Raw genomic sequence first — 23,904 nt, 5'->3', positions numbered from 1 at the left:
ATAAATTAAAAAATTCAAATACATAAATAAAAACAGAAGTAAAAGAATAAAACAGATAAAAAAAATAATAAAAACTATTCATAAGAATGAGAATAAAAATAGGCTTTAAGTCTTGACTTAAAAATGTCCACGGACTCCGACTGCCTCACGGTCACAGGAAGACCGTTCCACGGAGAGGGTGCACAACAAGAAAAAGCTCTTTGACCCGCTGACATAGAAAACCTGTAAAACCTACTTTTAGTACACAAAAAATTCACAAGCGGTATCGATAAGGGAATCGATAATGGTATCAATGGCAATTAAAATCTTATCGAGGCCCATCCCTACTACCAGACGAGTGATTTTGAAGTTTTTTTTGTTGTTTTTTTTTTTTCTCTCTCTCACCAAAATGGGAGCTGCACTCTCTGTAATTTATCTGCAATAGCACCAGATTGCATCTCACAGCTTCTAGAATTCAAATTTTTTTCTTGGGGGGGCATGCCCCCTGGTAATTTTTGGTTTCAGCTTTTTTCATTTATCCAATTCATCCCTGGAGATGTTGAATATAAAGTCAAACCTTTTACATCTTATACAACATTTGAATTTGGAAACATTTATAATGTCTCATTGTAAATGAAACTGTCCCATTACTTTGCCACAAAATGAGGACAGTGTCTCATTGTCTTAATTTCTCTTCCTGATCACCGTCTGTGTAAGTTCAGAACACTTAAGGGGGGCACATTTCACTTACCAGCGCCATCAATACCAGTGCTCCCCAGGGCTGTGTACTAAGTCCACTCCTGTACATACTTTACACACGACTGCTCTCCCGCACTTCTCAAGTGTGATGACTTTGAAAAGTACTGTGAATCTGCCCGATAACGTTTCCAAAACCAATAGCAACCGATTCTCGTAACATAGCCGTATCGGCATCCGATTACGATACTGAGTTTAGGCTTGGGACATCCCTTCTAATAATGTCAAAAGGAGATGTTAATGTGTCACTGTGCTCTTGCTAAGGTTGTATAAGATTGTTTCCATTTCCCAGGAACAGTATGTACTCCGCTATCACAACTTCTTGTAAAGGCCCCCTGACACGGGCATGACTTTAGACTCGCGCACTAGCATGCCCATCGTTATGACGACCCCACCCACTGTGTTCCTAGCTGGACACCGTTCTTTCTTCCACCGCCTGCCACATGCTCTGTGCTAGCATTTTTACATTGAAAAGACATTCAAAAGTGAAAGATTTTTCACAGTCTGTTTGTATACGTTGAATAAACGCTTGGGTTTAGACTGTTTTTAACTGGTATTTTCAATAGTGCCATTTCCCCCCCTATCAATCAATCAATCAATTTTTATATAGCGCCAAAGAGGTTATATGAGAACTAGAGTCTGCACTCGCACTGAGCCATGTCGCGGCAAGGAGGTGTGGTCGCCTTTTTAATTCTGGGCAAGTTACTGAGCACCGCTCATAGAATTTCAATTAGTCTCATCAAGAAACAGGCCGGAAAGCTGCACATGTTGGCAATATCCAGGTCAAAATGGCATTTTAACATGTATTTTGCGAGCGTTTTTCTGAGTGTGTTCAGTCGTGAATCCCCATTGAAAATGGATTAACATCTGGGAACTTCGTCAATATTTTGCTCAGTTAGGAGGCGTCATGTCGCTGTTCATGAAGGGACATTCACGTTTAGTGGGCAGCATTGGGAGTGTGGACTCTAGTTCTCATATATAACGTCTTTGGTTGGAGCATAACTAGCAAGGCTACGTTGTGTTGTTAGTTTTAACAAAAAAAGTTATGATCATTAATTGAGCCTTAAAAAGGAGCATTTTAACATTGAATAAGTGTTTAATAAAATGGTATAATAAAAAATATGTTGGAAAAAAGGCTTGAAAGTGAAAGTTTATTCAATATCTAGATGTTGAATAAACAGCCAAAAGCTCTTTGAACATGAGTATCAGATGGTAAAAAGTGCTGAAGAAATGCAGTCCATTAACGTTTTGTTTTTGTGAAAAACAACTTTACAAACTATGAATTAAATTATTTGGCTTATGTATTTTTAATGAGTTGTAATGTCACTATCGATGTGTTCATATCATATTTGATGACTTCTGACATCTTGTTCAAGTGCTATGTAAGTAGTAGTCATATAATAATATCCCAAAATAAAAACAAAAAAGAATTAAAAACAAGAAAAAATAATGAAAACATGAAAAACCTTCAAACTAATTACAGTCGACAGAAAATATGTTTTAAAAATAGTCTTAAAGTCACATTTTAAATGCCAACAGGCAGCCTGTTCCACAAGATACGACCACGGCAAAAAAGGCGCTGAAGCCTGCTGACTTCTTTTTAACCCTTGAGACACAGAGCAAGTCTGCATCCAAGGACCACAGGGCACGAGGAGGCACATAAGGCTGAACAAGTTCAGCAAGATAGAGTTCATGACAGTTTAGAGCAGGGGTGGGCAACCTGTTCCAGAAAGAGCCAAGAGGGTGCAGGTTTTCTTTGCAGCCACTGACTCCACCAGGTGATTTCACTGATTAACTGATTCCATCTGCTCAAAGTGATATTAATCAGTAAAATCACCTGGTGGAGTCAGTGGCTGCAAAGAAAACCTGCACCCTCTTGGCTATTTCTGGAACAGGTTGCCCACCCCTGGTTTAGAGCCTGAAATGTCTAACAAAATCTTGAAATCTAGTCCTCGAGTCAGTGAAGGGAAGCCAGAATGTCTGTGATCAAACCTCCTGGTTTTCATCAAAACTCGAGCAACAGTAATTCTGTACCATCTGTAGACATCCTACACTATTTTATAGCAATCCAGAAAATAAAACACTGCAATAGTCAGTTGTGGAAGACAAGGACGTGAATTACAATTTGTGAAATTTAAAACAAGTGCTGATGTACAACCCCTGGCAAAAATTATGGAATCACCGGCCTCGGAGGATGTTCATTCAGTTGTTTAATTTTGTAGAAAAAAAGCAGATCACACACATGACACAAAACTAAAGTCATTTCAAATGGCCACTTTCTGGCTTTAAGAAACACTATAAGAAATCAAGAAAAAAAGATTGTGGCAGTCAGTAACGGTTACTTTTTTAGACCAAGCAGAGGAAAAAAATATGGAATCACTCAATTCTGAGGAAAAAATTATGGAATCACCCTGTAAATTTTCATTCCCAAAACTAACACCTGCATCATATCAGATCTGCTCATTAGTCTGCATCTAAAAAGGAGTGATGACACCTTGGAGAGCTGTTGCACCAAGTGGACTGACATGAATCATGGCTCCAACACGAGAGATGTCAGTTGAAACAAAGGAGAGGATTATCAAACTCTTAAGAGGGTAAATCATCATGCAATGTTGCAAAAGATGTTGGTTGTTCAGTCAGCTGTGTCTAAACTCAGGACCAAATACAAAAAAACATGGTAAGGTTGTTAAAGGCAAACATACTGGTAGACCAAGGAAGACATCAACGCGTCAAGACAGAAAACTTAAAGCAATATGTCTCAAAAATCCAAAAATGCACAACAAAACAAATGAACGAATGGGAGGAAACTGGAGTCGACGTCTATGACTGAACTGTAAGAAACCGCCTAAAGGAAATGGGATTTACATACAGAAAAGCTAAATGAAAGCCATCATTAACACCTAAACAGAATAAACAAGGTTACAATGGGCTAAGGAAAAGCAATCGTGGACTGTGGATGACTGGATGAAAGTCATATTCAGTGATGAATCTCAAATCTGCATTGGGCAAGGTGATGATGCTGGAACTTTTGTTTGGTGCCGTTCCAATGAGATTTATAAAGATGATTGCCTGAAGAGAACATCTACATTTCCACAGTCATTGATGATATGGGGCTGCATGTCAGGTAAAGGCACTGGGGAGATGGCTGTCATTACATCATCAATAAATGCACAAGTTTACGTTGATATTTTGGACAATTGAAAGGATGTTTGGGGATGATGAAATCATTTTTCAAGATGATAATGCATCTTGCCATAGAGCAAAAACTGTGAAAACGTTCCTTGCAAAATGACACATAGGATCAATGTCATGGCATAGGGTCAATGTCAACGAGCAGATCTGATTTGATGCAGGTTTTAGTTTGGGGGATGGAAATTTACAGGGTGATTCCATAATTTTTTCCTCAGAATTGAGTGATTCCATATTTTTTTCCTCTGCTTGGTCTAAAAAAGTAACCATTACTGACTGCCACAATCTTTTTTTCTTGATTTCTTATAGTGTTTCTTAAAGCCAGAAAGTTGCCATTTGAAATGACTTTAGTTTTGTGTCATGTCTGTGATCTGCTTTTTTTCCACAAAATTAAACAACTGAATGAACATCCTCCGAGGCCGGTGATTCCATAATTTTTGCCAGGGGTTGTACATTTCCACTTTATCGGTTCCATCAGTGCAATAACTTACTGTCATCAGGTCAAACTCACCACTGATACTTTATTTTAGTGAGTGTTGTTCTAACATTTATTGTTAAATTAATTGTATTGTTTCTTTACAGACATGCAGCCGTTGTTGGTGATTAAAGAAGAAACTCTCCCTGAACACCAGGAATGGAATCTGAGTGTTGACCAGGAGGACATTAAAGAAGAAGAGAAGCTGTGGATAAGTCAGCAGGGAGAGCAGCTTCAGCAGCTGGAGGAGGCAGATCTCACCAAGTTTGATTTCACTGCCGTCCCTGTGAAGAGTGAAAATGATGATGAAAAACCAGAGTCATCACAGCTTTATCAAAGCCGAAGTGATGAGAGCACAGAGGCTGAGCCTGTAGCCAGCAGCTCATCTGTACACAGAACACTGACAGCAGAAGCTGATGGAGAGGACGATGGAGGACCACAACCAGCCAGCAACTCAGGTCCAAACAGTCATTTACAACCAGATACCAGTGGCAGGAGTTCAGACAGTTCTGGAACTAAGACTGATGACAGTGATGACTGGAAACAGACCAGAGAACTTCAGTCAAGTTTTAACTGTCGGAAAAATACCAGTATTGTTCGTTCAGGCAACACTGATGAGAAACAATTTAAAGGCTCTAATTATGGAAAAGCATCTGGTCACATGAACAACTCAGAGCAACAAAAGGGGAGGAAAGCTAGAAGAAAACCATTTAGCTGTTCTGATCAGAGTAAAAGACAGAAACAAAAGGGCACTTTGAACAAACACATTAAAATTCAGACAGGACAGAAAACATTTGACTGTTCTGAGTGCGGTCAAAGGTTTGGACGAAAGGGCCACCTGAAAACACACATGATAATTCATACAGGCCAAAAAGCATTTGTCTGTTCTGAGTGCGGTCAAAGGTTTGGACGAAAGGGCCACCTGAAAACACACATGATAATTCATACAGGCCAAAAAGCATTTGACTGTTCTGAGTGTGGTCAAAGGTTTGGACAAAAGGGCACCCTGAAAACACACATGATAATTCATACAGGCCAAAAAGCATTTGTCTGTTCTGAGTGTGGTCAAAGGTTTAGACGAAAGGGCACCCTGAAAACACACATGATAATTCATACAGGCCAAAAAGCATTTGTCTGTTCTGAGTGTGGTCAAAGGTTTAGACAAAAGGGCCACCTGAAAACACACATGATAATTCATACAGGCCAAAAAGCATTTGTCTGTTCTGAGTGTGGTCAACGATTTGGACGAAAGGAAACCCTGAACAGACACATGATAATTCATACAGGCCAAAAAGCATTTGTCTGTTCTGAGTGTGGTCAACGATTTGGACGAAAGGAAACCCTGAACAGACACATGATAATTCATACAGGAAAAAAAGCATTTGTCTGGTCTGAGTGTGGTCAAAGGTTTGGAGAAAAGGGCACCCTGAACAGACACATGATAATTCATACAGGACAAAAAGCATTTGTCTGTTCTGAGTGTGGTCAAAGGTTTGGACTAAGGGGCAGCTTGAAAACACACATGATAATTCATACAGGACAAAAACCATTTGTCTGTTCTGAGTGTGGTCAAAGGTTTGGACTAAGGGGCACTCTGAAAGCTCACATGATGATTCATACAGGGCAAAAACCATTTGTCTGTTCTGAGTGTGGTCAAAGATTTAGACAAAATGGCCACCTGAACAAACACATGATAATTCATACAAGACAAAAACAACAGGCCTGATTAAGAAGAACCTTAAGAAATACCTTAAGGCAATCCCCGGTCACCCAAGCGCAGATGAGGTGCAGTTGACTGCAATTAAGGGAAAAAACACCATTTTGAAGAGAGCCCTTGGATACAATGCCAGGTCTGGTTAGGATAACTATAGAGCCTCGGGTGCAACTTTAAACCCCAGGTTTGGGGCCTACTGTATTCTATTAAAAATACATCAAAGATGAATGAAAAAAAAGACAAATAGCATTCATCTGTTCTGAGTGTGGTAAAAGGTTTGGACATAAGAGCACCCTGAAAACACATAATTCATAGTCATTCACTGCCCCCCAAAAAATGAGCCGTTCACCAGCTCATCTACAAAACAAAATACAGGTGCACACAGACCCAGAACAGCAGGAATTAGAAGAGGAATTGGCAAATGAGATTGAAGAAACAAGAAAAATGGACATGAAAGAGTGTCCAAAGCTGACTAAATTAAAGGAGAATAAAAAATTCAAAACTGCCCTGCAAAAAGTTAACCTGGGACTGACTAAACTGGTCCCAGAACGAACCACATTGACAGATTTAAACTAAATTATGGAGCAGCATGGTACAGACAAAGTAAATTAGCCCCACAAGATTTGGAGAGAAAAGGAACCACAATTAAGAAAAAGAATACTGTGCCACAATGGGGAAAAAGAAAAAAAAATCAGCCACCTAAGAGCAGAGATCTCCCAAATAACATTTTTGGGAGGCCAAAACCATAAAAGGAATCTCCTTAGAAAAGTCAATCACACTAAAGACCCAAAACAACACCAAGAGGCAGAGTGGATTGGGAAAAAAATAAGAGAAAAACAAAGACAAACAGCAAATGCCAGCAATTGTAATCACTGAAGAAGAAATCAGAAAGAAAATGAGTGAATACAGTAACTTCAAGGCACCTGGCATTGACAAAATCCGAAATTTTTGGCTGAAAAGACTGACAGCATTACACCACCATTATGCTGTGGCTTTCACAAAAATATTCAACGGAGAAGAGGACACACCAGATTGGCTAACGACAGGGAACACAAGCTTACTTCCAAAGACCAAGGAAACACAGCTTCCCAACAAGTACAGACCCATCTGCTGCCTAACAACAACGTACAAATGGCTGACAGGAATCATAACTGATGCCATTTATGAACATCTGGACACTGGTGGCTACCTGGAAAATGAACAGAAAGGATGTTCCAAAAGAAGATAAGGAGCTAAAGACCAGTTACTGATAGACAAAACTATCCTGGAGGACTGCAAAAAAAGGAGAAGGAACCTCAGCATGGCTTGGATTGACTACAAAAAGGCATTTGACAGTGTACCACACTCCTGGATCATGAGGTGCTTAGAACTCTACAACATCAATGAGGAAATAAGATCTTTGCTGAGAGCACAAATGAACAAGTGGAACACCACCATCACCCTCAATCACACAGAGGGACAAATAACAATCCCAGACATACGAGTTCAGAGAGGGATATTTCAGGGAGACAGACTCTCACCACTTTTATTCTGTTTAATCATAGACCTGCTCAGCAAGATCCTGAAGGAGCATGACATCGGGTATGACTTAAGTAGAGACAGAGGAAGGAAAAAACAAAAACTTGTGAACCATCTGCTGTTCATGGATGATTTGAAAATCTATGCCGACAGCAAAAGGGAGTCAGTTCGTAGAAACTATCCATAAGTTCTTCAAAGACATTGGTATGGAATTTGGACTGGATAAATGCTCAAAATACACAATCAAAAAAGGTAAAAAGACAAAAACAGAAAACTTACAGTTGGATGAAGGGAGCTACATTGAAGATACATTGGGATACTTTCTGTTTTTGGCATGACATCTTTGCATGCGCAGTTAATATCTACATGTGTGAAATACTACAACCCCTGGCAAAAATTATGGAATCACTGGACTCGGAGGATGTTCATTCAGTTGTTTAATTTTGTAGAAAAAAAGCAGATCACAGACATGACACAAAATTAAAGTCATTTAAAATGGCAACTTTCTGGCTTTAAGAAACACTATAAGAAATCAAGAAAAAAAGATTGTGGCAGTCAGTAATGGTTACTTTTTTAGACCAAGCAGAGGAAAAAAATATGGAATCACTCAATTCTGAGGAAAAAATTATGGAATCACCCTGTAAATTTTCATCCCCAAAATTAACACCTGCATCATATCAGATCTGCTCGTTAGTCTGCATCTAAAAAGGAGTGAACACACCTTGGAGAGCTGTTGCACCAAGTGGACTGAAATGAATCATGGCTCCAACACGAGAGATGTCAGTTGAAACAAAGGAGAGGATTATCAAACTCTTAAGAGAGTAAATCATCACGCAATGTTGCAAAAGATGTTGGTTGTTCACAGTCAGCTGTGTCTAAACTCTGGACCAAATACAAACAACATAGGAAGGTTGTTAAAGGCAAACATACTGGTAGACCAAGGAAGACAAAGCGTCAAGACAGAAAACTTAAAGCAATATGCCTCAAAAATCGAAAAATGTACAACAAAACAAATGAACGAATGGGAGGAAACTGGAGTCAACGTCTGTGACCGAACTGTAAGAAACCGCCTAAAGGAAATGGGATTTACATACAGAAAAGCTAAACGAAAGGCATTAACACCTAAACAGAAAAAAACAAGGTTACAATGGGCTAAGGAAAAGCAATTGTGGACTGTGGATGACTGGATGAAAGTCAAATTCAGTGATGAATCTCGAATCTGCATTGGGCAAGGTGATGACGCTGGAACTTTTGTTTGGTGCCTTTCCAAACAAAAGTTCTGCCTCTACTGGTGGTTGGCTCTCACTGTGGTATTGTATCACTTCCTGTTCCGGAGCACAGCGGTGTTTTGCTGCATCTGTTAGCTGTTTAATCTGCGCAGTTAGATTGATCTAGTTATCTAGATAACGATTTGTTTCACAGTGTAATCTTCACGTGCCTTAACTAAAGCACTCCTTCTGCTGAATCACCTCTAAATTATTTACACATTATTCACTTTGCGTGTTTTTAGGAATCCGCTAGCTTAGCGCAGCTACTAGCTCTTAGCCGATTTAGCATGGCGGCTTCTCCTGTCTCTCCCGCACTTTTCTGCTCTGGGTATGAAATGTTTAGTTATTCCTCGGCCTCCTTTAGCAGTAACGGTACTTGTAATAAGTGTAGCTTATTCATAGCTTTGGAGGCCAGGCTGGGCGAATTGGAGACTCGGCTCTGCACCGTGGAAAATTCTACAGCTAGCCAGGCCCCTGTAGTCGGTGCGGACCAAGGTAGCTTAGCTGCCGTTAGTTCCCCTCTGGCAGATCCCGAGCAGCCGGGAAAGCAGGCCGACTGGGTGACTGTGAGGAGGAAGCGTAGTTCTAAACAGAAGCCCCGTGTACACCGCCAACCCGTTCACGTTTCTAACCGTTTTTTCCCCACTCGACGACACACCCGCCGACGATCAAACTCTGGTTATTGGTGACTCTGTTTTGAGAAATGTGAAGTTAGCGACACCAGCAACCATAGTCAATTGTCTTCCGGGGGCCAGAGCAGGTGACATTGAAGGAAATTTGAAACTGCTGGCTAAGGCTAAGCGTAAATTTGGTAAGATTGTAATTCACGTCGGCAGTAATGACACCCGGTTACGCCAATCGGAGGTCACTAAAATTAACATTGAATCGGTATGTAACTTTGCAAAAACAATGTCGGACTCTGGAGTTTTCTCTGGGTCCCTCCCCAATCGGACCGGGAGTGACATGTTTAGCCGCATGTTCTCCTTGAATTGCTGGCTGTCTGAGTGGTGTCCAAAAAATGAGGTGGGCTTCATAGATAATTGGCAAAGCTTCTGGGGAAAACCTGGTCTTGTTAGGAGAGACGGCATCCATCCCACTTTGGATGGAGCAGCTCTCATTTCTAGAAATCTGGCCAATTTTCTTAAATCCTCCAAACCGTGACTATCCAGGGTTGGGACCAGGAAGCAGAGTTGTAGTCTTACACGCCTCTCTGCAGCTTCTCTCCCCCTGCCATCCCCTCATTACCTGCTCCCAGACCACCAATAACCAGCAAAAATCTATTTAAGCATAAAAATTCAAAAAGAAAAAATAATATAGCACCTTCAACTGCACCACAGACTAAAACAGTTAAATGTGGTCTATTAAACATTAGGTCTCTCTCTTCTAAGTCCCTGTTGGTAAATGATATAATAATTGATCAACATATTGATTTATTCTGCCTTACAGAAACCTGGTTACAGCAGGATGAATATGTTAGTTTAAATGAGTCAACACCCCCGAGTCACACTAACTGTCAGAATGCTCGTAGCACGGGCCGAGGCGGAGCATTAGCAGAAATCTTCCATTCCAGCTTATTAATTAATCAAAAACCCAGACAGAGCTTTTATTCATTTGAAAGCTTGACTCTTAGTCTTGTCCATCCAAATTGGAAGTCCCAAAAACCAGTTTTATTTGGTATTATTTATCGTCCACCTGGTCGTTACTGTGAGTTTCTCTGTGAATTTTCAGACCTTTTGTCTGACATAGTGCTTAGCTCAGATAAGATAATTATAGTGGGCGATTTTAACATCCACACAGATGCTGAGAATGACAGCCTCAACACTGCATTTAATCTGTTATTAGACTCTATTGGCTTTGCTCAAAATGTAAATGAGTCCACCCACCACTTTAATCATATCTTAGATCTTGTTCTGACTTATGGTATGGAAATAGAAGACTTAACAGTATTCCCTGAAAACTCCCTTCTGTCTGATCATTTCTTAATAACATTTACATTTACTCTGATGGACTACCATTGTAAGGCAAGGCCATACAATAATTAGACTTTCTGAAAGACTTCTAGTCTTTCAGAAAGCGCTGTAACTAGGTTTAAGGATATGATTCCTTCTTTATGTTCTCTAATGCCATATACCAACACAGTGCAGAGTAGCTACCTAAACTCTGTAAGTGAGATAGAGTATCTCGTCAATAGTTTTACATCCTCATTGAAGACAACTTTGGATGCTGTAGCTCCTCTGAAAAAGAGAGCTTGAAATCGGAAGTGCCTGACTCCGTGGTATAACTCTCAAACTCGTAGCTTAAAGCAGATAACCTGTAAGTTGGAGAGGAAATGGCGTCTCACTAATTTAGAAGATCTTCACTTAGCCTGGAAAAAGAGTCTGTTGCTCTATAAAAAAAAAGCCCTCCGTAAAGCTAGGACATCTTTCTACTCATCACTAATTGAAGAAAATAAGAACAACCCCAGGTTTCTTTTCAGCACTGTAGCCAGGCTGACAAAGAGTCAGAGCTCTATTGAGCTGAGTATTCCATTAACTTTAACTAGTAATGACTTCATGACTTTCTTTGCTAACAAAATTTTAACTATTAGAGAAAAAATTACTCATAACCATCCCAAAGATGTATCGTTATCTTTGGCTGCTTTCAGTGATGCCGGTATTTGGTTAGACTCTTTCTCTCCGATTGTCCTGTCTGAGTTATTTTCATTAGTTACTTCATCCAAACCATCAACATGTTTATTAGACCCCATTCCTACCAGGCTGCTCAAGGAAGCCCTACCATTATTTAATGCTTCGATCTTAAATATGATCAGTCTATCTTTGTTAGTTGGCTATGTACCACAGGCTTTTAAGGTGGCAGTAATTAAACCATTACTTAAAAAGCCATCACTTGACCCAGCTGTCTTAGCTAATTATAGGCCAATCTCCAACCTTCCTTTTCTCTCAAAAATTCTTGAAAGGGTAGTTGTAAAACAGCTAACTGATCATCTGCAGAGGAATGGTCTATTTGAAGAGTTTCAGTCAGGTTTTAGAATTCATCATAGTACAGAAACAGCATTAGTGAAGGTTACAAATGATCTTCTTATGGCATCGGACAGTGGACTCATCTCTGTGCTTGTTCTGTTAGACCTCAGTGCTGCTTTTGATACTGTTGACCATAAAATTTTATTACAGAGATTAGAGCATGCCATAGGTATTAAAGGCACTGCGCTGCGGTGGTTTGAATCATATTTGTCTAATAGATTACAATTTGTTCATGTAAATGGGGAATCTTCTTCACAGACTGAAATTAATTATGGAGTTCCACAAGGTTCTGTGCTAGGACCAATTTTATTCACTTTATACATGCTTCCCTTAGGCAGTATTATTAGACGGTATTGCTTAAATTTTCATTGTTACGCAGATGATATCCAGCTTTATCTATCCATATAGCCAGAGGACACACACCAATTAGCTAAACTGCAGGATTGTCTTACAGACATAAAGACATGGATGACCTCTAATTTCCTGCTTTTAAACTCAGATAAAACTGAAGTTATTGTACTTGGCCCCACAAATCTTAGAAACATGGTGTCTAACCAGATCCTTACTCTGGCATTACCCTGACCGCTAGTAATACTGTGAGAAATCTTGGAGTCATTTTTGATCAGGATATGTCATTCAAAGCGCATATTAAACAAATATGTAGGACTGCTTTTTTGCATTTACGCAATATCTCTAAAATTAGAAAGGTCTTGTCTCAGAGTGATGCTGAAAAACTAATTCATGCATTTATTTCCTCTAGGCTGGACTATTGTAATTCATTATTATCAGGTTGTCCTAAAAGTTCCCTAAAAAGCCTTCAGTTAATTCAAAATGCTGCAGCTAGAGTACTAACGGGGACTAGAAGGAGAGAGCATATCTCACCCATATTGGCCTCTCTTCATTGGCTTCCTGCTAATTCTAGAATAGAATTTAAAATTCTTCTTCTTACTTATAAGGTTTTGAATAATCAGGTCCCATCTTATCTTAGGGACCTCGTAGTACCATATCACCCCAATAGAGCGCTTCGCTCTCAGACTGCAGGCTTACTTGTAGTTCCTAGGGTTTGTAAGAGTAGAATGGGAGGCAGAGCCTTCAGCTTTCAGGCTCCTCTCCTCTGGAGCCAGCTCCCAATTCGGATCAGGGAGACAGACACCCTCTCTACTTTTAAGATTAGGCTTAAAACTTTCCTTTTTGCTAAAGCTTATAGTTAGGGCTGGATCAGGTGACCCTGAACCATCCCTTAGTTATGCTGCTATAGACTTAGACTGCTGGGGGGTTCCCATGATGCACTGTTTCTTTCTCTTTTTGCTCTGTATGCACCACTCTGCATTTAATCATTAGTGATCGATCTCTGCTCCCCTCCACAGCATGTCTTTTTCCTGGTTCTCTCCCTCAGCCCCAACCAGTCCCAGCAGAAGACTGCCCCTCCCTGAGCCTGGTTCTGCTGGAGGTTTCTTCCTGTTAAAAGGGAGTTTTTCCCTTCCCACTGTAGCCAAGTGCTTGCTCACAGGGGGTCGTTTTGACCGTTGGGGTTTTACATAATTATTGTATGGCCTTGCCTTACAATATAAAGCCCCTTGGGGCAACTGTTTGTTGTGATTTGGCGCTATATAAAAAAAAAAAAAAAAATTGAATTGAATTTCCAATGAGATTTATAAAGATGACTGCCTGAAGAGAACATGTAAATTTCCACAGTCATTGATGATATGGGGCTGCATGTCAGGTAAAGGCACTGGGGAGATGGCCGTCATTACATCATCAATAAATGCACAAGTTTATGTTGATATTTTGGACAATTGAAAGGATGTTTGGGGATGATGAAATCATTTTTCAAGATGATAATGCATCTTGCCATAGAGCAAAAACTGCAAAAACATTCCTTGCAAAAAGACACATAGGGTCAATGTCAATGAGCAGATCTGATTTGATGCAGGTGTTAATTTGGGGGATGAAAATTTACAGGGTGATTCCATAATTTTTTCCTCAGAATTGAGTGATTCCATATTTTTTTCCTCTGCTTGGTCTAAAAAAGTAAACGTTACTGACTGCCACAATCTTTTTTTCTTGATTTCTTATAGTGTTTGTTAAAGCCAGAAAGTTGCCATTTGAAATGACTTTAGTTTTGTGTCATGTCTGTGATCTGCTTTTTTCTACAAAATTAAACAACTGAATGAACATCCTCTGAGGCCGGTGATTCCATAAGTTTTGCCAGGGGTTGTATAATACGCCTGAACGCATTTTTTTTTTTTTTTTTTTTTTTTACATGAGAATGGTTTTGGCACCGATTTGACTCCGTATCTGTTTCTCTGTGTGTAATAATGTTTTAATGTTGGAATTGTAAGTTTTTTGGAAAATATGGACTTTTTAGGGTGAAAACTGAAATTCACCCAAATTTTTTCCTTCAGTTCTTGATGGATTTTGATGTTTGTTTTTGTTTTTCCTCTAAACACTGATTTACAATCCTTCCTCACACAATATTGAACTTCTGAATTGTTTTGGAAATTGTAGAATTTTTTTTTATGGTGAAAAGTAGTGAAATTCCCCAAAAACGTTTTTTTCTCTTTCAGTTTCTGATATGTTTTAATTCTGTTGGTTTTGTTTGATTCTTCTAAACACTGTTCATAATTCATCCTTGTGGATATATGAAATAATAAATTTTAGTAAAAAAAAAAAAAAAGATTTCATTACGGCAAAATTCATGCAAATGTTTTCATTTGGAGTCATATTCGGTTGATTTATTTAAACACTGTTCTCAGTTCTTCACAAAATTATGATTTTTGTTGAAAAATATTGTGTATTTGGAAAACAATAAAATTCATCAAACTGGTGAAGTTCTGTTCTTCCCTGTTGAATTTTGAATGCCAACTTTTGGTCATGAAAAACCATGAAATTCACCCGCAGTTGTACAAGTTCCAAAATTGAATGAGGGGGAAAAAAAATCACAAGATGACATTCAAGGAATTTTAAGTAGTCATTGAATTTTTGGAGGAGAATCTCAACTTCCAGCAAAAATAATTTCAGCAAATTTCTGTCCTCTGATCCAGTCAACACACTGTCAACATTTCAGCTGCTACTTCAGGTTTCATTCAAAAGTCTATTTACACAATAGTTACAAGCTGATGTCCGCTCGTAGGCTAAAGCCTAGACCTACCAGACCTCAGCTGTCTAGTCTTTACTAGCTGATGTTCAGTCTCTTGAAAACCAGATGATGAGCTGAGAACAAGACTAACCACCAGATCAGCTGTGCTATTATTTTGTCTTAAACCTGGTCCTGGGACAGTCCGCTGGATTCGGCTCTGCAGCTGCACACATTCAGTGCACCGTGGCAACCGCAAGCCCACCTCACAGACACACAGAGGAGGAGGTGTCTGCATGGACGTGGACAACAGATGGTGTTTTGGACGTTCAGGTAATGGAAAAACACTGTTCTGACAAACTGTTGATGGGGACGTGGTGACTGTTTGACCTACCAAGACAGATCAGCACCGTGTGTCTGCTGTCTGTGGATGGATCTTGTGACTGCACTGGGGACACTGCAGGATGTCCTCAGCAGACATGAGACTGCCCACACTGATGCTGCCTTCGTCGTGGCTGGTGATGAGGAAGGATATCGTGTCCTACAGATCAGTCGTCTGCAGATGTCACCGTCCGTGGAGATGCGTGTGTCTGCAGAGGCTTCAGTCCACAGTGTCCTCAATCTAATTGTCTGTCCTCTGACAGCCAGCTAACGTCTTTCCCAACATCAATCCTCTGAAGACCGTTGTCTTTTGTCCACAGGTTTGTTGATGTTTCAAGGAAAGTGTGAAAATGAAACATCCAAAAACAAAGTCATTAACATATTTTCATCTTCAAACTACCTTCATGTGATTTTTCCATGTCATTGATTTTCCATTTGTTCATATCTGTTTATCATTTCTTCAATATGAGTTTTAAATACCAACAACATTTGACTCACAGCAGAAACAACTTCAGGCCTTGTTTTGTTTTTAAGAAATAAATGAATCAAACATCAATTAGCTGAAACCAAAATAATGATGGACAGCAGTGAAGACAAACTGGTCTTCTGCAAAGTTCTAGTGACACCTAGTGGCCAAGAATGGCAGCTTTATTGTGGAAAAAAAAGAAAAGAAAAAAAAAACAGCTCTGTCGGAAAACTTCCTGGAATTTTAAGAGTTTGAAAAGTATGTTTTAATAAATGACTTGGAGTCACGTTAAATCTTTGTGAGTGTTAAATTACAGTGTCATCTGCATAAAAGCTGTGATTTACATGTGATGCTCCTACAGCAAGTCTGTTTATACAAACTTTAACAATTTATGGGTCTAAAACTGAGCCCTGAGGGATGCCCTTTGAAATACTCAACAAGACCAATTTGAGATCTTCCACCTGGACACACTGAAATTTGTTTAAACATCTGGGATTAGGTTAATTCTGGATAACTTAAAATTATATAAATTAATTTAAAACATTCGTTCATCACTCACTCATCTTCAACCGCTTTTCTGGGTTTGGGTCGCGGAGGCAACAGCTCCAGCAGGGGACCCCAGACTTCCCTTTCCTGTGCCACCTTGACCACCTCTGACTGGAGGATTCCGAGGCGTTCCCAGACCAGTGTGGAGATATAATCTCTCCACCTAGTCCTGGGTCTTCCCCGGGGGCTCCTCCCAGATGGACGTGCCTGGAACACCTCCCTTGGGAGGCGCCCAGGATGCATCCTCACCAGATGCCCGAACCACCTCAGCTGGCTCCTTACAACGTGAAGGAGCAGCGACTCTACTCTGAGCTTCCCACAGATGACCGAATTTAAAACGAGCAAAAAAAAAAAAAATTTGGGGTTCATTTTGCACAAACATCGTTTATAAAATCTGCTGCCTTTGAGCATTTAACCAAAATAAAATAAATAAGTTGCTGGAACAACAAAATGTTCTTCCAGAATCCAAACGAGTGTAAACGGTTAATCTGGATTCTAATCACATCAGATTGACCCCTGAATATGTTTATGTTTGATCCAGTTCCTCCACGTGAGAGAGACACAATCCAGAATTCTATTTCTGAATGGCACCAGACCCACCTGCATCGTGGGTCTAGAGGGGTTTAGGGGGTGCAGAACCACCATCCCCCCCAACCTGAATCTAGATCCAGCCCTGGCCTGGAGTCACTAGAGAAAGCTCCTAAAGAGCTGCTCCATAGTGCTGACTTATCAAATCAGATTGACTCAAAAACACAATGGATCATCTGGACCAGCAGAATAACTGGCTGGAGCCCTTCAATACCACAAAGTCTTCAAGAAGAACTGGCTGCAGCCCTTCAATACAGCAAAGTCTTCAAGAAGAACCGTCTGGAACCCTTCAATACCACAAAGTCTTCAAGAAGAACCAGCTGGAACCCTTCAATACTACAAAGTCTTCAAGAAGAACCAGCTACAGCCCTTCAATACCACAAAGTCTTCAAGAAGAACCGGCTGCAGCCCTTCAATACTACAAAGTCTTCAAGAAGAACCAGCTACAGCCCTTCAATACCACAAAGTCTTCAAGAAGAACCAGCTGGAACCCTTCAATACAGCAAAGTCTTCAAGAAGAACCGACTGGAACCCTTCAATACCACAAAGTCTTCAAGAAGAACCAGCTGCAGCAGCTCTGCCTCTGGCTTAAACCCCATCATCGGGACATAGGACAGCGTCCCGGTCCAGCTCAACAAGTGTGGATGTGATTATGGACAGCAAAAACCCTTCAGAGAGACCCCCATCAAACATACTACAAATGAGGCTGAATGAAAAATCGACCCACATTCAGGAGGTGTCAAGGTGCATTTGGAAAACGTCGGACAGCAGGATCATAGCAGTCGACACAGTCAGGCCCGTTTGTGCAGCCGCCTCTAATGTTTTGTACATGTTCAAAACCCTGGTGGCCCAGTGGAGGTGGAACAACTATTGAATGACAGTCAAAGTGCTGTCTGACTGCAATCTCATCAGTCGGACGGCATGAAAACATCATTGGTAACATTCTGATCCAGGGTTGCCAACGCTCACTTATCTGGTGTGACAGTCACGCTTTCATTATCAATTTCACGCACAAGGAAGAAATATCAGGCCAAAATAAAATTATCTCCCGTTAATTTTCTGTTAATGACGAGCCCAGACCACAGCACATCGTTTCTGAATGAAAGGAGTTTCAGGTGCACACACAAAACAGCTGTTAACATCTGCTGACAGCGTTCTGACTGCAGGATTCTCTGATCATTGATTGGCTGAAAAACGTGCAGCTGATACATCAGCTGCATGTGAAGAGTTCAGAGAGAATTCGAGCAAAGCTTCAAAGCTTGTTTCTGAGTCAGTCACTGGACGACAAGGTGAGCCGATTAAAAAGTCAAACAATTTATTAGTGAATGCAAACTTTCTTTTCTTTTCTTTTTTTTCTTTTCATTAGGGTTACTGCACACGGCACCAGCCACAGCCAGGGTCACTGTCACATCTAGAACTGGATTAGTGACTAGTACAGGTTAGTTTAAAAGACTGTGATCTCATCACAGGACCACGGGGACAGAAACATGACCACACACAAAAAGATGCCACTTCTACATCACTGTCAGAATTAACAATCCCCTTCATGAAGGCTTCTTCTATGATGTCATAGAGTGTGTGTGGTCCTTTGAATAGTGAGGATGGAGAGTGTGTTGAAGACAGAGGGAAGATTTTTGGTGTTTGTCCGTGTCCAAAAAACAAAATAAAATCACTCCACGAACTCTACCAGGAACTGGAGCTGAGGCAGAAAGAAGCTTCTTCAAACTCAAACTTATCAAAACAGATTTAAGGGCAACAATGTCTCAAGAGCACCTTTCTGGACTTGCAGTCACAAATAACCATATTCTTGCTGAAAAAAATTCATATGATGATGTTATTGATAAGTACGAGGTAGCTTATAAAACTAACCGGCAGTTTTATAAAAAAAAAAACTATGGATTTGATTGACATGCGATTACACCAATCATGCTTGAACCCTCGTGCACATGCGTGAGTTTTTTCATGCGTGTCGGTGACGTCATTTCCCTGTGGGCAGGCCTTGAGTGAGATGTGGTCAGCCCTCTCGGCTGAATTCCTTTGTTTCACACGCTGCACGAGACGGCGCGCGTTGCTTTATCAAACTTTTTTCTGGACCTGTGAGGGATATCCGAGTGGACACTATTCGAGAAATTAAGCTGGTTTTCGGTGAAAAGTTTAACGGCTGATGAGAGATTATGGGGTGTTTCTGTCGCTGTAAGGACTTCCCCCGGAGCAGGACGTCGTGCAGCGCTTCCAGGCGCCGTCGTCGGCCTGTTTCAAGCTGAAATCATCCTAATTTAAGGCTTAATTCACCCAGGACGTCATGAGAGAACAGAGAAGATTCAGAAGAGGCCGGCATGAGGAGTTTATGCGGACATTCCACTGTTTAAGGACATTTTGTAATGAAAGACGTGCGCGCAAATTCCCGGAGTCTTTTCCGTGACGACTCGGTGAATCTGTGTGCGCCGCGACAGGAAAAACACCTCCGTGTTGAAAACCATTTGTAAAATTCAGGCGGCTTTTGATGGCTTTCAACAAGTGAGTAACTGAGAAACTGTTTAACAGCTTGGGCATGTTCCAACTTGCCTGTTAAGGTTTCCAACAGAGGTGTTTTTCCTGTCGCGACCCCCCGCGGTCGGGTCAGGCCCGACATGCGACTCTGCCCGCACGTTCTTTCATTACAAAATGTCTGTTAACAATGGAATGTCTGAATAAACTCCTCATGCCGACTTCTTCTGAAAGTTCTCTGTTCTCTGGCGACTTACTGGGTCAACAGAGCCTGAAATGTGGAAGTTTTCAACTTGAAACGGCGAGACGCTGCCGCCTCGAAGCGCAGATCGCCGTCTGGCGCCGTGGGCCGTCCTTACAGCGACACTACCAGACCAAAATCTCTCATCAGCCGTTAAAATTTTCACCAAAAACCAGCTGAATTTATCGAATGGTGTCCACTCAGTTGTGCCTTACAGTTTTGAAAAAATTTTGATCAAACAAAGCAGCAGTCTCTGAGCCATTCCTAAACAATGAAAAAAATCAACGAGAGGGTGGGCGACTCCTCACTCAAAGACTGCCCACAGGCGAATGACATAACCGACAGGTGTGAAAAAACTCTGGCATGCCCACGAGGGTTCAAGCATGTCTGATGTAATCACACGTGATTCAAATCCATATGGTTTTTGAAAAAATAAGATCGGATACTTTTCTAATAGACCTCGTATACAAGAAGCAAAGCTTTTTTTTTTTTTTTTTACTTGATTTGATGTGGATTATGTCTGCTTTTGCTATAAGCTGTTAATAAAATATGGAGTTCATATTTTTATTGGAATCAGTTTTCAGTACTTTTTGTGCCTTGGAGCTGGTGATGCTGTGGACTGGAAGGAAGAATAACTCCCACATTAGGCACAAAGGTTTGTTGCAAACGAGGCAGAGTAGGAGGTTCACTTACAAAACTTATTGAAACTGATTATAAAAAACACAAAACAATTGATGATAAAACATTTTACGTCAATAATCCCCATCTGCAGGTGGCCTCTCTGAACACCAGAGGGCACAATCGCACCACCAACTCCATAAACAGGCATCAGCCTAATCTCCAAGCTGACGACAAAACCAGACAGGAAGCAGCAGACATCAGGGCGGAGCAACGGACTCAAATCCAGGCAAAACAGCAGAGGTGTCTGCAGGGCTCACTCCTCTCCACCAAGAACCTGGAACTTCAATCGCACAAATATGTGGAGGTGGAAGCCAAGACACCCATACATAGGGCTGTCATGATTAGGAATTTCTGGAGACAATTAATTGTCGGACAAATAATTGCGATTGACGAATATATTGTCTATTTTTTTTTTCTTTTTTCCCCTTCTTTATATTCTACTATTGTAGCATAATTACACAACTCTGGAAGAACATTTGGCTTCTGTGAGTGGAGAAACTGGGAATAGTGCAACATTTTTATTTTTATCTTCATTTTACATACAGTCACAACTTTTTCTGATTTGTGGTTGTTTCTGTTGCATTTCTGAAATTGTTTCTCCTCATCAGTCACGTTTTGTGCTTAAACACTGCATTAAGCTCAAGATTGAACAAATAAATACCTTTGGAAAATAACAGCTGTTAAAGTTCAGAGTTCTCACCTGCTTTTTGTGATCTGTGCCTCTGAACATTACCACAGCTTCTCCATGTCAGGGTTTTTTTTTTTTTTTTTTGTGACTCAGTTCATTCATATATTCTAATTTTTTAAATATGTTTTTAAAGATATTTGACCGTTTATTTCATCTCATGATCTCATAAATTCAGCATACGACGTGCACATGGTGTGAACAGGACGGTAACGGCAGAATCACACCTTTAGAGAAAGTTCAGAGAGAAGTAAAAGCAGCTTCACGTTTTGGTTTTGTTTTTTAACATGTTCACTCGGGTTAAAATCCCCTCTCTGCTCCGCGCTCGCTGCGCACTGATGGTTCTCAGACTGTAACGTGTCACGCCTGCATTCAGGAATCTCCCTCATGCACCCCCTCCCTCGCAGTCTGCAGCCTGTTGACTCACAGACACACACAGACACACACACCGACAGCTCCGCATTTTAGACGGCTTTTGAAGAAGACGGCCACTGTTTTAATCGGCCGTCTTATCCAAACAGCAGGACGGCTCGCTCTTCAACCTCCATGTTATTGTCCTGCCTTAAGACGAGAGCAAGGCTGCAGCACAATGACGCCAGATTCTGAGTCGTTTTATGCTTTGTGGATAAAATAAATAATTCACGGTAATCGTGAATATGAAAAATAATCGCGATTGATGAATATTGTAATAATTGTGACAGCCCTACCCATGCATACCACTCCATCGGTCCCAGCCAACACAGCACTGGAGCATCCAACAGCCACCTGGCACACTCCCCCGCAGAGCAGTGCGTTCACACACGCAGTATGTGGAGAAACCATTTAATTGGTTGCATCTTAAAAAGTTGGACAAAAGGTCTTCGTGTTATCAAAACAGAAATGAAACCATTTTGCTGTTCTCTTTGGAAATTATTAAGATAAAACAGCAATTTGAGCATTCTCTCTCTCTCTCTCACACACACACACACACACACACACACACACACACACACACACACACAGTATGTGGAGAAACAATTTCATTGGTTGCTTAATAGCAAAGTTGGACGAAAGCACTTTGTGCCATTAAAACAGAAATGAAACCATTTTGCTGTTCTCTTTAGAAATTATTTGGATTTTCTCTCTCTCTCTCTCTCTCTCTCTCACTCTCACACACACACACACACACACACACACACACACGCGCAGTATGTGGAGAAAACATTTCATTGTTTGCATCTTCAAAAAGTTGGACAAAAGGTCTTTGTGTTATCAAAACAGAAATGAAACCATTTTGCACTTGTCTTTGTAAATTATTTTGATTCTCTCTCTCTCACTCACTAACTCACACACAGACACACACACACACACAGTATGTAGAGAAACCATTTCATTGTTTGCTTCATGAATGGACTGCATTCATATAGCGCTTTTCCATCTTCATCAGATGCTCAAAGTGCTTTACAATTATGCCTCACATTCACCCCGATGTCAGGGTGCTGCCATACAAGGCACTCACTACACACTGGGAGCAATAGGGGATTAAAGGCCTTGCCCAAGGGCCCTGAGTGATTTTCCAGTCAGGCGGGGATTTGAACCCATGATCTTCTGGACTCAAGCCCAACACCTTAACCACTAGACCATCACGTCCCCTTTATGAAAAGTTGGATCAAAGGATGCAGTGTTATCAAAACAGAAATAAAACCATTTTGCTGTTCTCTTTGGAAATTATTAAGATAAAACAGCAATTTGAGCATTCTCTCTCTCACACACACACACACACACACACACACACACACACACACACACACACACACACACACACACACACACACACAGAGTATGTGGAGAAACAATTTTATTGGTTGCTTAATAGCAATGTTGGACGAAAGCACTATGTGCCATCAAAACAGAAATTAAACCATTTTGCTGTTCTCTTTGGAAATTATTTGGATTTTTTTTAAAGACCAAGTCAACTAACAAAGAAAACTCACTTCAAACTGTTAAGTAAAAACACAGTATTGATTATTGGGGGTCTGGGGGATCTCCCCCAGAATTTTTTTTAAAAAAAGCAAGTAAAATTTTGTATATTCTGGTGACTTTTAATGAGTATGAAGCCCACTGAAACAAAGAAAAGTCACTTCAATCTGTGAAGTAAAAACACACTATTGATTATGGGGGGTCTGGGGGTCCTCCCCCAGAATTTGTTTTAAAAGAGCAAGTCAAATTTTGTATATTCTGGTGAATTTTAATGGGTATGAAGTCTTCTGAAACAAAGAAAACGCACTTCAAACTGTCAAGTAAAAATTCTTTGTTTTCTGTAGTATTTTGATTTGTTCTAATCCGGTGAATACACCAAATGGGTGCTGTGTCACTGTACAGTCAATAAAATACAAAATTAGGTCCTAAAGCAACTGACAACGTTGTTCTGCTGTGCACAAAGTAACACTGTCACCAGTTTTGAAAACGCATGCGCACTGAGAAACTCAAACATGGTGTATTCACATTTAATCTGTAAAATGCTCTCACTCCTAAAACAAACTGGGGCTGCAACTGACGATTATTTTAGTAATCGATTAATCATTTTTTTTTTTTTTTTTTTTTTTTTTACTTGCATGTGTTTTGCCATTATTTCTTGGAGTTATTATTAAAAGGCCTTTATCACACAACATCAACGTTTGACCTTGTAATAAAGTTATGTTACATTGTCGTCAAAAACATACCTCGAATAATGTTTTGTTTTATTTTGAGAGATTTCCATCAGGTTTCATCCGATTATGAGCATTTTTAGATGCCGACAGAAACTATCTCAACCACTGACAACATATTACAGCAGGAGTCCACAAAAGTATTTT

General features: G+C 40.4%; 1 protein-coding gene and 1 long non-coding RNA gene across 2 annotated transcripts in view; one reads left to right on the top strand and one right to left on the bottom strand.

Moving 5' to 3' along the window:
- The window catches only part of LOC117504873, a 241,270-nt gene extending 225,281 nt beyond the window's left edge, over positions 1 to 15,989 (top strand). Inside the window, exon 3 of the long non-coding RNA XR_004558931.1 lies at positions 15,608 to 15,989. This is a non-coding gene — a long non-coding RNA (uncharacterized LOC117504873). The remainder of the gene's footprint in view (positions 1 to 15,607) is intronic.
- Positions 1 to 23,904, bottom strand: part of LOC117504818 — a 3,434,143-nt gene that overhangs the window by 2,470,087 nt on the left and 940,152 nt on the right. The window lies entirely within an intron of this gene.

The sequence above is a fragment of the Thalassophryne amazonica genome, chromosome 23 (genome assembly GCF_902500255.1).
Source record: "Thalassophryne amazonica chromosome 23, fThaAma1.1, whole genome shotgun sequence".
Lineage (NCBI taxonomy): Eukaryota > Metazoa > Chordata > Actinopteri > Batrachoidiformes > Batrachoididae > Thalassophryne > Thalassophryne amazonica.
The sequence above is the reverse complement of the archived record's forward strand: the minus strand, read 5'-3'. Positions and strand labels throughout refer to the sequence as shown.